We start from the raw sequence: 11,875 nt of genomic DNA on the forward strand, positions 1-11,875 counted from the left end.
CACTGGGCCGCCCTTCCTCTCTCTGTGCAAGCTTCTCCCTACCTCAGCACTCTGTGGCTCCTCTGATCCGTGAGGCTCTCTCTTTCTTTATAGTTGTACATTTCCCACTCCACCAGCTTTCCTGTGGTTTTGGATGATGTCCTTTCTGTCTTTTAGTTATTGTTTTGAAATTGTTGTGTGAGGCGGCAGCTTAGGAGCTTACCTAGGCAACCATCTAGGTTTCTCCTGTGGCTCTATTATTATTGCATGGCCTTTCCCACTATCATTTGTTTGTGTTGTTTGTTCCTCTGTTGCTTTCTGATTATATCCCACATAAAAATGAAATCATATGGTTCTTGTCTTTTCCATCCAACTTATTTCACTTGATGGTCTCAGGATCCATCCTTGTTGTTCCAAATGCAATATTCCATCCTATTTATTGCTGACTATGTCCAACTGCTGTATGTATTACATCTTCTTATTCAAATTATCCATCAAAGGGCACTTAGGTTGTTTCCATGTCTTAGCCACCATGAATAAAGATGCAATAAACATAGAAGTACATATATCTTCACAAAGAAGTGTTTTCAGATGTGTTGGGTAGATACCAGAAGAGGAATTGCTGGGTCATATGATAATTCCATTGTTTATTTTTGGAGGAGCCTCCATACTGTTTTCCATATGGCTGTATTAGTTTACATTCCCACCAGCAGTTGATGAGGGTTTATTTTTCTCCTCAACCTCAATACTTGTTACTACTTGTCCTTTTTATGATAGCCATTCTAACAGGTGTGATGTGGTATCTCTTTGTGGTTTTGATTCGCATTACCATCATAGCTAGTAAAGTTGACCATCTTTTCATGTATCTGTTAGCTATTTGCCTGTCTTTTGGGAGAAGTGTCTAATCAGGTCATCTGCCCTTTTTTTTTAATTGGATCTTTTGCTTTTTATTACTATTTCTGTAAAACTTGATGTATATTTACTTTTTTTTCAGTTATACTTTAAAAAATACCTTTATTGTTGAGGCATTTATATTACAGATGTTTCACTTTTTACCTTCATTGGAGCCTACAACAGCTTCTGCTCCCTCTCCAGATCTTCACAGCACTCTTGTCTATGGGTTATGAATACATGCATTAAGTTCTTTGGTTAATCTATTCCCACCCCACCCCACTGCCTCTGAAATGTGCCGATCTGTTACTACTTCAATGTCTCTGTATCTATTTTGTTTGTCAGTTTATTTTGCTCATTAGATTCTACATATAAGTGAGGTATGTGATACTTGTCTTTCTCTTACTGGATTGTTCCACTTAGCATAATATTCTCCAGGTCACTCTTGCTGCCTCAAAGGGTAAAAGATCCTTCTTTTTTCACAGCTGCATAGTATTCTATCGAGTAAATGTACCGCATTTTTATTTTATTTTATTTTATTCACTGTTCAAGGTTTATTTGGCATTTTAGTTGGTATGATACTTATTTGGCATTTTAGTTGGCTGTATTACTTATATGTAGATTTTTCTTTTTACATTATATGGCAATGTACATATAATCTGATATGTACAGTACACAAATTAAGATCCTTTAGAACAGTTATGTACAAAACATGCAATATTGGATTTATATTGGATCCCAGGATGTGATTGATTGGAGAAAAAGAAACCACAAGTTATGTAACACACAGTGAACACAGATATATTCTGAAGGGCAACTGAAGTGTGAGCAACATTGGCAGTGGTGCCTTTGAGGAGGTGAAACTATTTCACACTAACCAGTTTAGGATTACAGAAGATAAGGACCTTCCAGCATCAGGTTGCAGATGCAGATTACTATCTCTATCTTTAGGAAACTGATGTTCTCAGTCACAGATCAGGTAAAAAGAACAATATGCAATCTCAAACTAAAATCCTGCTATAGCTTAGATAGTGATGTGGTATGACATTAGAAGACTTTTAAAATGCAGCTCTTTCTGAATCCCCCACAGTGTATGTGCATTCTTCTTTAAAAAGTTAGCAACATCGATGAGAGAGAATCAGGTGTCAGAGTCAACTTCACAACATCTGAGATTCCACTCTGTCCCAAGATGCAAGGAATAATAAGGAAGACATCGTCTTTTATTTCATAGAGACCCTTAATCATGGTGGAAATTGGATGCACCCGCCTAAGATTCTTCATCATACTTTCTGCTAAATCTGCCACAGATAGGCCAATGGCCCAGGATGTATAGCCTTTCAGTCTGATTACCTATAAACACTGTCAACCACCTGCTTGTGAACTTGTTTCCACTGTTCCTCATCTGCATCAGTGCCTAAATCAGGGTGAAGATTCTTTAGGGGGACACCAGCAACATTCACTCCCCTCCATACAGGCACACCAGAGTCTCCATGCTCCCCAAGGACCCACCTATGACTGCTTAATGGGTGAACTCCCAGCCTCTCCCCCATCAGATATCGGAACCGGGCTGAATCCAGATTGCAACCACTTCCAATAACATGGTTTTTTGGAAAGCCGCTTAACTTCCAAGCCACATAGGTCAAAATATCCACTGGGTTGGAAACAACAAGCAATTTGCAGTTGGGACTGTATTTTACAACATTAGGAATAATGAATTTAAAGATGTTCATGATATGCTGGACCAAATTAAGGTGGCTTTCTCCCTCTTGTTGATGAGCCCCAGTTGTGATAATAACCAGCTTGGAGTTTGCAGTCATACTATAGTCTTTGCCAGAGACAATTTTTGTTGTTCTAAGGAAAAGGCTGCTATGTTGGAGATCCATCATCTCTCCCTTTAATTTGTCTTCCATGACATCAACAAGAGCAAGATCATCTGCCAAGTCCTTCATTAAGATACTGATGGCACAAGCCATGCCAACAGGACCAACCTCAACTTATTCTGGGGGCTCTGTTCTTCCTTAATAAGATTCACAATCAGCTGATCCTTGAGTGTTGCAATTTTGGATTTGGAACCAAAAGGAACAGGGAATGCACTGGGAGGGTGGGTTGGGTGTTGGTGGCTCGTGCTTCAGTGGCTTACGATGTAGAATCCGGACTTGGCAGCTGCAGCTCTGGTACCTGTACCACATCTTTTTAATCTAGTCATCTACTGATGGGCTATTTCTAGATCTTAGCTAATGTAAATAATGCTTCTATGAACATAGGAGTGCATATATTCTTTCTGATTGGAGTTTCTGCTTTCTTAGGTTATATTCCTGGATGTGGGATCACTGGGTCAAATGGCAGTACCATTTTTAATTTTTTGAGGAAAACCCATAATGTTTTCCATAGTGGCCACACCAGTCTTTATTTCCACTAGCAGTGTACTGGGGTTCCCTTTTCTCTACATTCTCACCAGCATTTGTCATTTGTTGATAGCAGTCATTTTGACGGATATGAGGTAATACCTAATGTCATTTTAATTTGCATCTCTCTGATGATTAGAGACTTCAAGCATTTTTCATGTGTCTCTTGGCCATCTTTACACCACTTTGGAGAGTCTTTTGTGTCCTTTGCCCATTTTCTAATTGAATTGTTGGCCTTCCTATTTATAAGTTGTATGAGTTCCTTATATATTTTGGAAATTAAACTCTTACCAGATGAATCATCAGTCCACCTATGGTGCCTCAAAATTGTGTGAGTCCCAACCCCAGCCATCCCCACCCTCACTGGGAAAAATCCAGACCTGGCCCATCCCACCCTGGTCAAACCCTGCTGAATGGGGGGCGGGGCATGCAACTTCAGGTCTCCTGGCCCAGTGCCAGTGTAGGGCACAGCCTCAGGTCACCCATTAAGCCCCGCTGGATGGGGAGGACAGCCTAAGGGCTCCCAGAGCACCTTCAGGTACACAGGCCCAGTGCCAGGGCAGAGGGCATGACCTGAGGTCCCTTGTCCCAGCACCAGGGTAGAGGGCACAGCCTGAGATCCCCTGTCAAACCCCCCTTTGTGGCAGGTATGGCTTGAGGTTCTCCATCAAAGCCTGTTAGGCAGGGAGCACAGCATGAGGTCACCCAACACAGCACAGGGAAGGGGTGTGGCTTGATGTCCCCCAGTCTGGGTCAGGGCAGGGTACATGCCTTGATAGCCCCCACCAAACCCTGCTGGGCAGGGGATGCAGCCTTCAGTCTCCTGGCTCAGTGCTGGGAGGGTGGCACAGCCTCAGGTCCTCCATCAAGTCCTGCTGGGTGGGGGGGGGGGGGGTGGCCTGAGATCCTCCAACAAGCCTCACTGGGCAGGGGGCACTGACTGCAGTACCCAAACCCAATGCCAGGTAGGGGCAGGGCCTGAGGTCCCCAAGCTCAGACTAGGGCAGAGGATATGCCTTGAGGTCCTCCCATCAAGCCCCGCCTGGTTGGGAGCCAAGCCTGAGGTTCCCCAGCCTAGTACCTAGCTTGGGGGCATGCCTGAGGTTCTCTGCCAGGTGGGGGGCACAGCCTTAGGTCCCTGCTGATTGCTTATTACAGCTCATTACGGAAACTCAGCCTCTTCTATGGGTGCTGACAGCTTTGTGATGGTATGATAGTCAATTTGCATATTCCTTCTTTATTAGATAGGATGGTGTTATTTCTTACACAAATAAATATAATTTTTTAACATTTTTATTGACCTTTAGGAAGGTAGAGGAAGAGAGAAAAATATCAATTGGCTGTTTCATGCATGCCACCATAGGGGATCTAGCCCACAACCCAGGCATGTGTCCTGTGAGGAATGACACCAGCAAGCTCCCAATTCATGAGACAAAGCCCAACCAACTGAACCACACTGTCCAGGGCAATATATCCTATGTTTTATAATTTATAAATTTACACTTTTTTGTTTATTTTCAGTCCCTTCAAGAAATACTGGAAGATTCAGAACAAGAAACATTATCTGCTATAATTGGCTGATGTGTCCAAGTGCTTAGAACAGTGCTTTACACATAATAGGCTCTCAATAAATATTGAATGAAAAGTATATTTCATTTGCTATTTTGTTCTTATTGGTTTAGAATTTATTTGCCTATACTTCTGTTTCCAACTGTTCTCTGCTTTTGTGTTTAAATTTTTTTTTGCAATCCACTAAATAAAAAGTGTGTGTGTGTTTTAACTGAAACCATTAGTGCATTTATCCTAATTATAATTTCTGATCTATTTGGATGTATTATATATATAAAATTTTATTTTTTTGCTTTCTACTTGTCCAAACTGTTTCATACTTTTTTTCCTTCTTTTTTGTTAAATTTGGATTATTTGGCTAAATTTTCAGTCTATATTTCTCGTTACTACTTTGGAAATTATATACACTTTTCCTAATATTTTAGTAGTCATCTAGTGATTGTAACGTATATTCTTAATTTATCAAAATCTAAAGGATATATATATATATATATATATATATATATATATATATATATATATTTATCTTCCTCTATACAACAAATTTAACATTTTAATTCCACTCTCATTCTCTATCCCTATCCATATATTATTGTGCATTTCTACAATATTTAATTTTTTTCCTTTTAAAATCATATTTAAATACTATTTTCTATTATTTTTTACAGTAAAAGTTAGTTTAGATTTAATCCTTTTTAACCTTTGATTTACTACCTAGTATAATTTTCTACTTGTCCCAAGTACATTCTTTAGAAATTCCTTTAATGAGGTAATGCTGGTGGCAGGAAGTCTTTGTTGTCTGCAATGTGCTTGTTTTGCCTTTATTTCTGACAGCTATTTTCCTGAGTATAGAGGTTTCAGTTTACTCTTTGTTTCTCTCAGCACAATGCAAATCTGTTCAGCTTGCTTTCTGGCTTTCTTGGTTACTAATAAAAAATCAGTGCAGCTCCAACATCTCCTTCTTGAAGTTCATCTGCCTAATTTTCTGGCTGCATTTAAGATCTCTTTGCTTTGATGCCCTGCTCTTACTTGTTAAAGTGAGGGTTCCTTCTTAATTATCTCCTTTAGATTTGTTAGATTTTTTTGAATGTATGTATTGGTGTGTTTCAGTTCAGAAAATAACTCCATCATTATTCCTTTAAATATTTTCTCTATGGTCTTCTCTCTTTTTGTGCGTAAGCATCTTTTGCCTGTTTAATTGGATTCTGGCCTTTTCTTCTCAAACCTGTCCTCCACTCAACAGTAAGAAGTCAGTGACATTATTGAGATGGTAGACTTTGGTTTTTATGGTAAAAATTCCCTTGAGACTCCTTTAGAATTGGCCCTGGCCTTTGACTCTCCTGTCAGTGTGGCTTCAAGGAGCAAAGTTTGTCTTCCACATGTTGGTAAAGTACCTACCCTCAGAGTGACAGCCAGCTGCTACACTTCACCTATGCCTCTGATTTTCCACTTTCACTTTGAGGCTGAAAAATTTCATTTTATTGCCTTCTCGTGAATATATATATATATATATATATATATATATATATATATATAGTATTCATTTTATTTTTCAATATTTTTAGCTGTCTTCAGTGGGATGGTTAATAACCTAGATACATGAAAGAGTATATTTGTATTTGTTTGTCCCTGTTTTTGTTTCCTGAGTTAATGGCTCCCTTTGGGGTAATATTCTTCTGTTATCTTTGGCTCTTCTCTTCCTCTTTAAAATGTCAGTTCTCCCTGGATCACCTTTCATATTAAGATTAAATTGTTAGAGGAGCTACCTGGGGCAAGGAGTGAGGGTTGTGACTGCAGGCTTTCCCTGAGGAGACAGGGCAGGAGAGCTGTTGTGCCAGAATACAGACGTTTTTTCTTTGGAGATGCTCTACTCCTTAAAGAGGACCCCTCTTCAAGTGTAGGCTCTGAATTGGAGGGAAGAGAGGGCATCATAGACTCAGCTGTCTCATATTCACATCTTCAAGTCATTCCTTCTGTCAGCCCAGGTGTCCCACTGCATTGGAGATGAAATTTCTGGAGCCCAGTCTACTGGGTGTTACAGTCAACACTGTGGCCACCTCAGCTCCAGAGAGATCATATGACTGTGAATGGTGTGTCCCAGTTCATCCTTCACCCCTGTCTGCCTGGCAGAAACAGGTTGAAACCTCTTGTCAATGATGCTGACACTCCCAAATATGGGAAGAGATTCTGAGAAATGGGCTAACAACAATGGTAGAGCATTCCGGGGGACTATGGTGGGATGTGTGTGAAAACCATCCTTTAGTCTCTTTATCATTCCATTTCCCATAAAGTAGTATAGATATCTTTATATACATTTGAAGGTAAAACATAGGTTAGAAAAAAGTCTCAACTTGTGAAGAAAAAACAGGAAATGTTTACAACATGGGAAGTTGTAGAGAACAAAAGTTCAAAGCCTTTGAGGTTTTGAGCTCCAAGAGGTACAGAAATACCTCTGGTGGAATAGCTCATTTGGTTAGAGAGACATCTTTCTACCCAAGGTTGCGGATTTGATCTCAGATCAGGGCACATATGGAAGCAACCAATGAATGCATAAATAAGTGGAAAAACAAATATGCTTCTTTCTCTAAAAGAAAAAAATTAATACATTTAAAATATAGGTGCAGAAATAGACAGGAAATGATACAAACTCATATTGTAAAAGGGCACCAACAGGAGGTAGTGTGACAATTGTTTGCCCATTTTACAATCAAACTGCCACAACTGAATATCCTAGTTATATCCAATTGTACCTAAGTGGCTTCAATGTCGCAGCTTTATTAAATTTTAATTTACATAAAATATCAAATTCAGTGCATTCTTTAGTAGATTCAATAACCAACCAGATCTAAAATAGCATGGTTGACATGTACACATAAAGAACTATTTGACATTGAAATTGGGACTCAAAAGAACTGTTGGCCCAGAAAGGAACTCACTATAGACTGATTCATTTGCCTCTCAGCATAACCATTATGGCTTGTTGCAGTTTAGGTTCTTACAAGGGTATTTTTTGGATCACATGATCTCACATATCTAGAGGAAATAATGAACAGCATACTGATTAACAAAAACAGACTCAGAGAAGGAGAGGCAGCGATTGGACTTTCCAACCTCAGAGGGAAAGTAGGGGAGGGTGTGGGTAAGAGGAAGAGATCAACCAAGGGACTTGTGTGCATGCATATGGGCCTAGCCAGTGGCCATGGACAACAGGGGGGTAGGTGCATATATAGGGAGAGGTTTGGGATGGGAATGAGGTATAAGGACAATTATGTCATACTATAATCAATAAAAATAAATTTAAAAAATAAAAAAGAAAAGAATAAAAAATAATAATAATCAATCTTGTGAACGAATTTCCCACAAGTCTTGGTACTTGTATATATTTTGATATGTGTATTCATTTTATATTTTACTAGTGTTTATTTCTTATTTTTATTACTATTAATGTGCACAAAATGCATGCACATTAATAGGGAATTAATTAGAGGAAATATTTTATATTGCTATTTGCCCTTTCTCTATACTAGAAGTGTCAGAGATGAAAGAAAATTAATAAAATATATATGAAAATCCCCCTCCTGTCAGAGTCTGGGGCACGCTGTAGGACCTAGAGTCAAGTCCTCGCCCACCACCCACACGTGCTTCAAAAATGCAGGAGTCCCAGACCTGGCTGGCCCCACCCTCATTGGGTTAGACCAAGACCCAGCCGGCCCCACCACCATCAATCCCTTCTGAGTGTGGGGAGCAGTTTCAGGTTCCCCTTGAAGCCTTGACAAATGGAGGGCACAGCCTCAGGTCCCCCAGCCTGGCACCCGGAGTGGAGGGGGGCACAGCTTGAAGTCCCCGTCAAATCCTACTGTGTGGGGGACACAGCCTGAGGTCCTCAGCCTGGCACTGGGGTGAGGGGGAGCATATCATGAGGTCTCCTGGGCCAGTGCCAGGGTGGGGAGCATTGCCTGAGGTCCCTGTCAAACCGAGCCAGGTGGGAGGTGCAGCCTGAGGTCCCCCATCAAGCCCCACCAGGCGGGATCCATGGCCTGAGGTCCCTGTCAAGCCCTACTGGATGGGAGGCATTACATGAGGTTCCCTGTCAAACCCTGCTGGTTGTGGGGCAAGGTGTGAGTTCCCTGTTAAGACCCATGGGGCAGGGAACACAACCTGAGGTCCCTCGGTCCCTCACACTGGCCAGGAGCCATGCAGCCTCAGTTCCCTACTGTTGGGCTGTGACATTACAGTGTCCCGGCTAATTTGCATATTCCTCTCTTAACATACTAGAGGCCCAGTACATAAAATTCATGCATAGGGGTAGGAGAGTATCCCTCAGCCCAGCCTGAACTCTCTCCAACCAGGGATCCCTCAAGGTGTATCCAACTGCCCTCCCACAATCCAGAACTGCTGGCTCCCTACTGCTTACCTGCCTGCCTTCCTGATTGCCCCTAACTGCTTCTGCCTGCCAGCCTGATCACCCCCTGACCACTCCCATGACAACCTGAATAATGTCTAACTGCTTCCCTGCCAGCTTGTTGCCCCCAACTTCCCTTCACTGCTGGCCTGGTCACCCCTAACTGCCCTCCCCTGCAGGGTTGATAGCCTCCAACTGCCCTCTCTTGCAGGCCTGGTTGCTCCCAACTGCCCTCCCCTACTGGCCATCTTGTGTCCACATGGGGGCAGGATCTTTGACCACATGGGGGCAGCCATCTTATGTGTTAGAGTGATGGTCAATCTGCATATTACTCTTTAATTAGATAGGATTTTATTTTAATTTTTACCTTTTGATCCCTTTCAACCATTTCTCCCACCCACACCTCTGACAACCACAAAAACATTATCTGGATCTTTGAGCTTGGTTTGTTGTTGTTGTTGTTAATCCTCACCTGAATATATTCCTCCATTGATTTATAGAGAGAATAGAAGTGGGTAGAAACACACAGAGAGAAGCATCAATGTGAGAGGAACCATTGTTTGTTACCTCGCACACATGCCCCAACCAGCACCAGGAATACAACCTGCAACCAAGGTATATGCATTTGACTGGTTCAAACAGGACCCACCAATTCATGGTCCAACACATCAACCACTGAGTTAAACCAGCTATGCCTGAGTTTGCTTCCTTATTTTTATTTTTTATTTGTTTTACATTTCATATATAAGTGAGATCATATAGTATTTGTATTTCTCTGTTTGACATTTCACTTAGCAAATGCCCTCAGATCCATCCATATCATTCCAAATGGTAAGTTTTTATGTTCTTTGTTTGTTTGTTTGTTTGTTTTTTATGGTAGAACAATATAGGGGAGATCAGACCTGCAGGGGAGGGCAATTGGTGAAAATCAGGCCTACAGAAGAGGGCAGTTGGAGGGAACTAGGCCTGTAGGGGAGGGTATTTGGCTGGCAGTTAAGGCAGTTAGGGGTTATAGGGAAAGCAGGGGAGGGAAGTTGAGCGGGACCAGGACTGCAGGGAAGGGCAGTTGTGGGCAATCAGACCTGCAGGGGAGGACAGTTAGGGGTGACTTGGCTTGCATGGGAGGGCTGTTAGGGGCAATTGGGTGGGCAGGGGAGCAATTAGGCATGGATCAGGCTGGCAGGCAGGTGATCCCAGATTAGAGAGGGTGCAGGCTGGGCTAAGGGACATCCCCTCACCCCCCATGTATGAATTTCATGCATAGAGCCTCTATTGTCTTTATATAGGAGTTTTATTGTCAGGTTTATGTTTTTTCAAGTCTTTAATTCATTGTGATTAATTTTTGTATCTGGTGTAAAACAGTGGTCAACTTCTATTTTTTTCCGTGTGAGTGTCCAGTTTTCTCAACTTCTGTTATTGAAGAGCTTGTTGTTTTCCCATTGTATATTCTTGTCTCCTTTATCATAAATTAATTGGCCATATATGAGCAGGTTTGTGTCTGGGCTATTTTGTTTCAATGATCTATATGTATCTGTCTCTATGCCAGTATAATACTGTTTAAAATATTATTGTTTTGTAATAAAGTTTAAAATCAGGTGGAATGATGCCTCTAGCTTTTTTCTATTTCAAGATTGCTTTGGTAACTTGGAGTCTTTTGTGTTTCCATACAAGTGTGACAATTATTTGCTCTTTTTCTGGGGAAAAATGAGCAAATAATCCTCACTATAGTTTTTTCTTTACTATAATTTCATATTATTGTAATGTAAAAGAAGCAGTCATTTATACTCTATGAGTTTTACTTAGCATTTCTGTTAAAATTCATCCATGCTGGACATGTACTTTATTTTGTTCTCTTTCTTTGCTGACTAGAATTTCATAGTATGTGTATTGGTATCCTAGCACCGCTATAACAAACTGCCATAAATTGCGTGACAACTGAAACTTATTATCTCACAGTTCTGGAGTTTAGAAGTCTGAAGTCAAGGTGTCTTCTTGGCCATGCAATCACTGTGCACTCTGGGAGAGAATCCATTCTTAACTTTTTTTTTTTTTTTAGCTTATGGTGTTACCAGTAATCCTTGGTGCTCATTAACTTTGTATTACTCACTCAGGTCTCTGCCTCCATTATCACATGAGATTCTTTTCTTGTAAGGACACCAATCAAATTAGACTAAGGAACAACCCAGCTCCAGCATGACCCCATCTGAACAAGTTATACCTCCAAAGAGCGTATCTAGATAAAAGCCTAAGCGACCATCGCAACTGAACAGGCTGTGTGGGGTGACAAGGCCTGCAGAGGGGTTAGTGAGGGGCAACCAAACGACCAAGCAGCAGGCTGCATGGGGTGACCAGGCCATATGGGGCATTTGGGGGTGACCTGGCCAGAAGGGAGAAGGGGGCAGTTTGTAGGAATCTCTTTCACGGCCTGCGTAGAAAGAGTTCCAATTCAGGGTTCAGGTTCTTGAGAAGGGCCACACACAAATAAAGAGACTTGAGACTTGAAGAAATTCAACTTGGCGATATGGGGGGCCAGGCGGTAGTCCAACTCTAGTGGAGAACTACTCCTGCTCTGACCCTGCCATCCCCTTTTATTGAGGCTTTGGGGAAAACATCTCAGGCAACATAAACA

At 41.4% G+C, this 11,875-nt stretch overlaps 1 protein-coding gene and 1 pseudogene across 2 annotated transcripts in view; one reads left to right on the forward strand and one right to left on the reverse strand.

Moving 5' to 3' along the window:
* The window catches only part of LOC311628739 (GTPase IMAP family member 7-like), a 322,213-nt gene that overhangs the window by 47,443 nt on the left and 262,895 nt on the right, over positions 1 to 11,875 (forward strand). The gene's annotated exons all lie outside the window — the stretch shown is intronic.
* LOC311628866 (L-lactate dehydrogenase A chain-like) lies at positions 2,009 to 2,970 on the reverse strand (annotated as a pseudogene). Its single transcript has one exon. The product of its transcript is annotated as an L-lactate dehydrogenase A chain-like (transcript).

Source organism: Pipistrellus hanaki (assembly GCF_964339955.1).
Source record: "Pipistrellus hanaki genome assembly, chromosome: 10".
Classification (NCBI taxonomy): domain Eukaryota; kingdom Metazoa; phylum Chordata; class Mammalia; order Chiroptera; family Vespertilionidae; genus Pipistrellus; species Pipistrellus hanaki.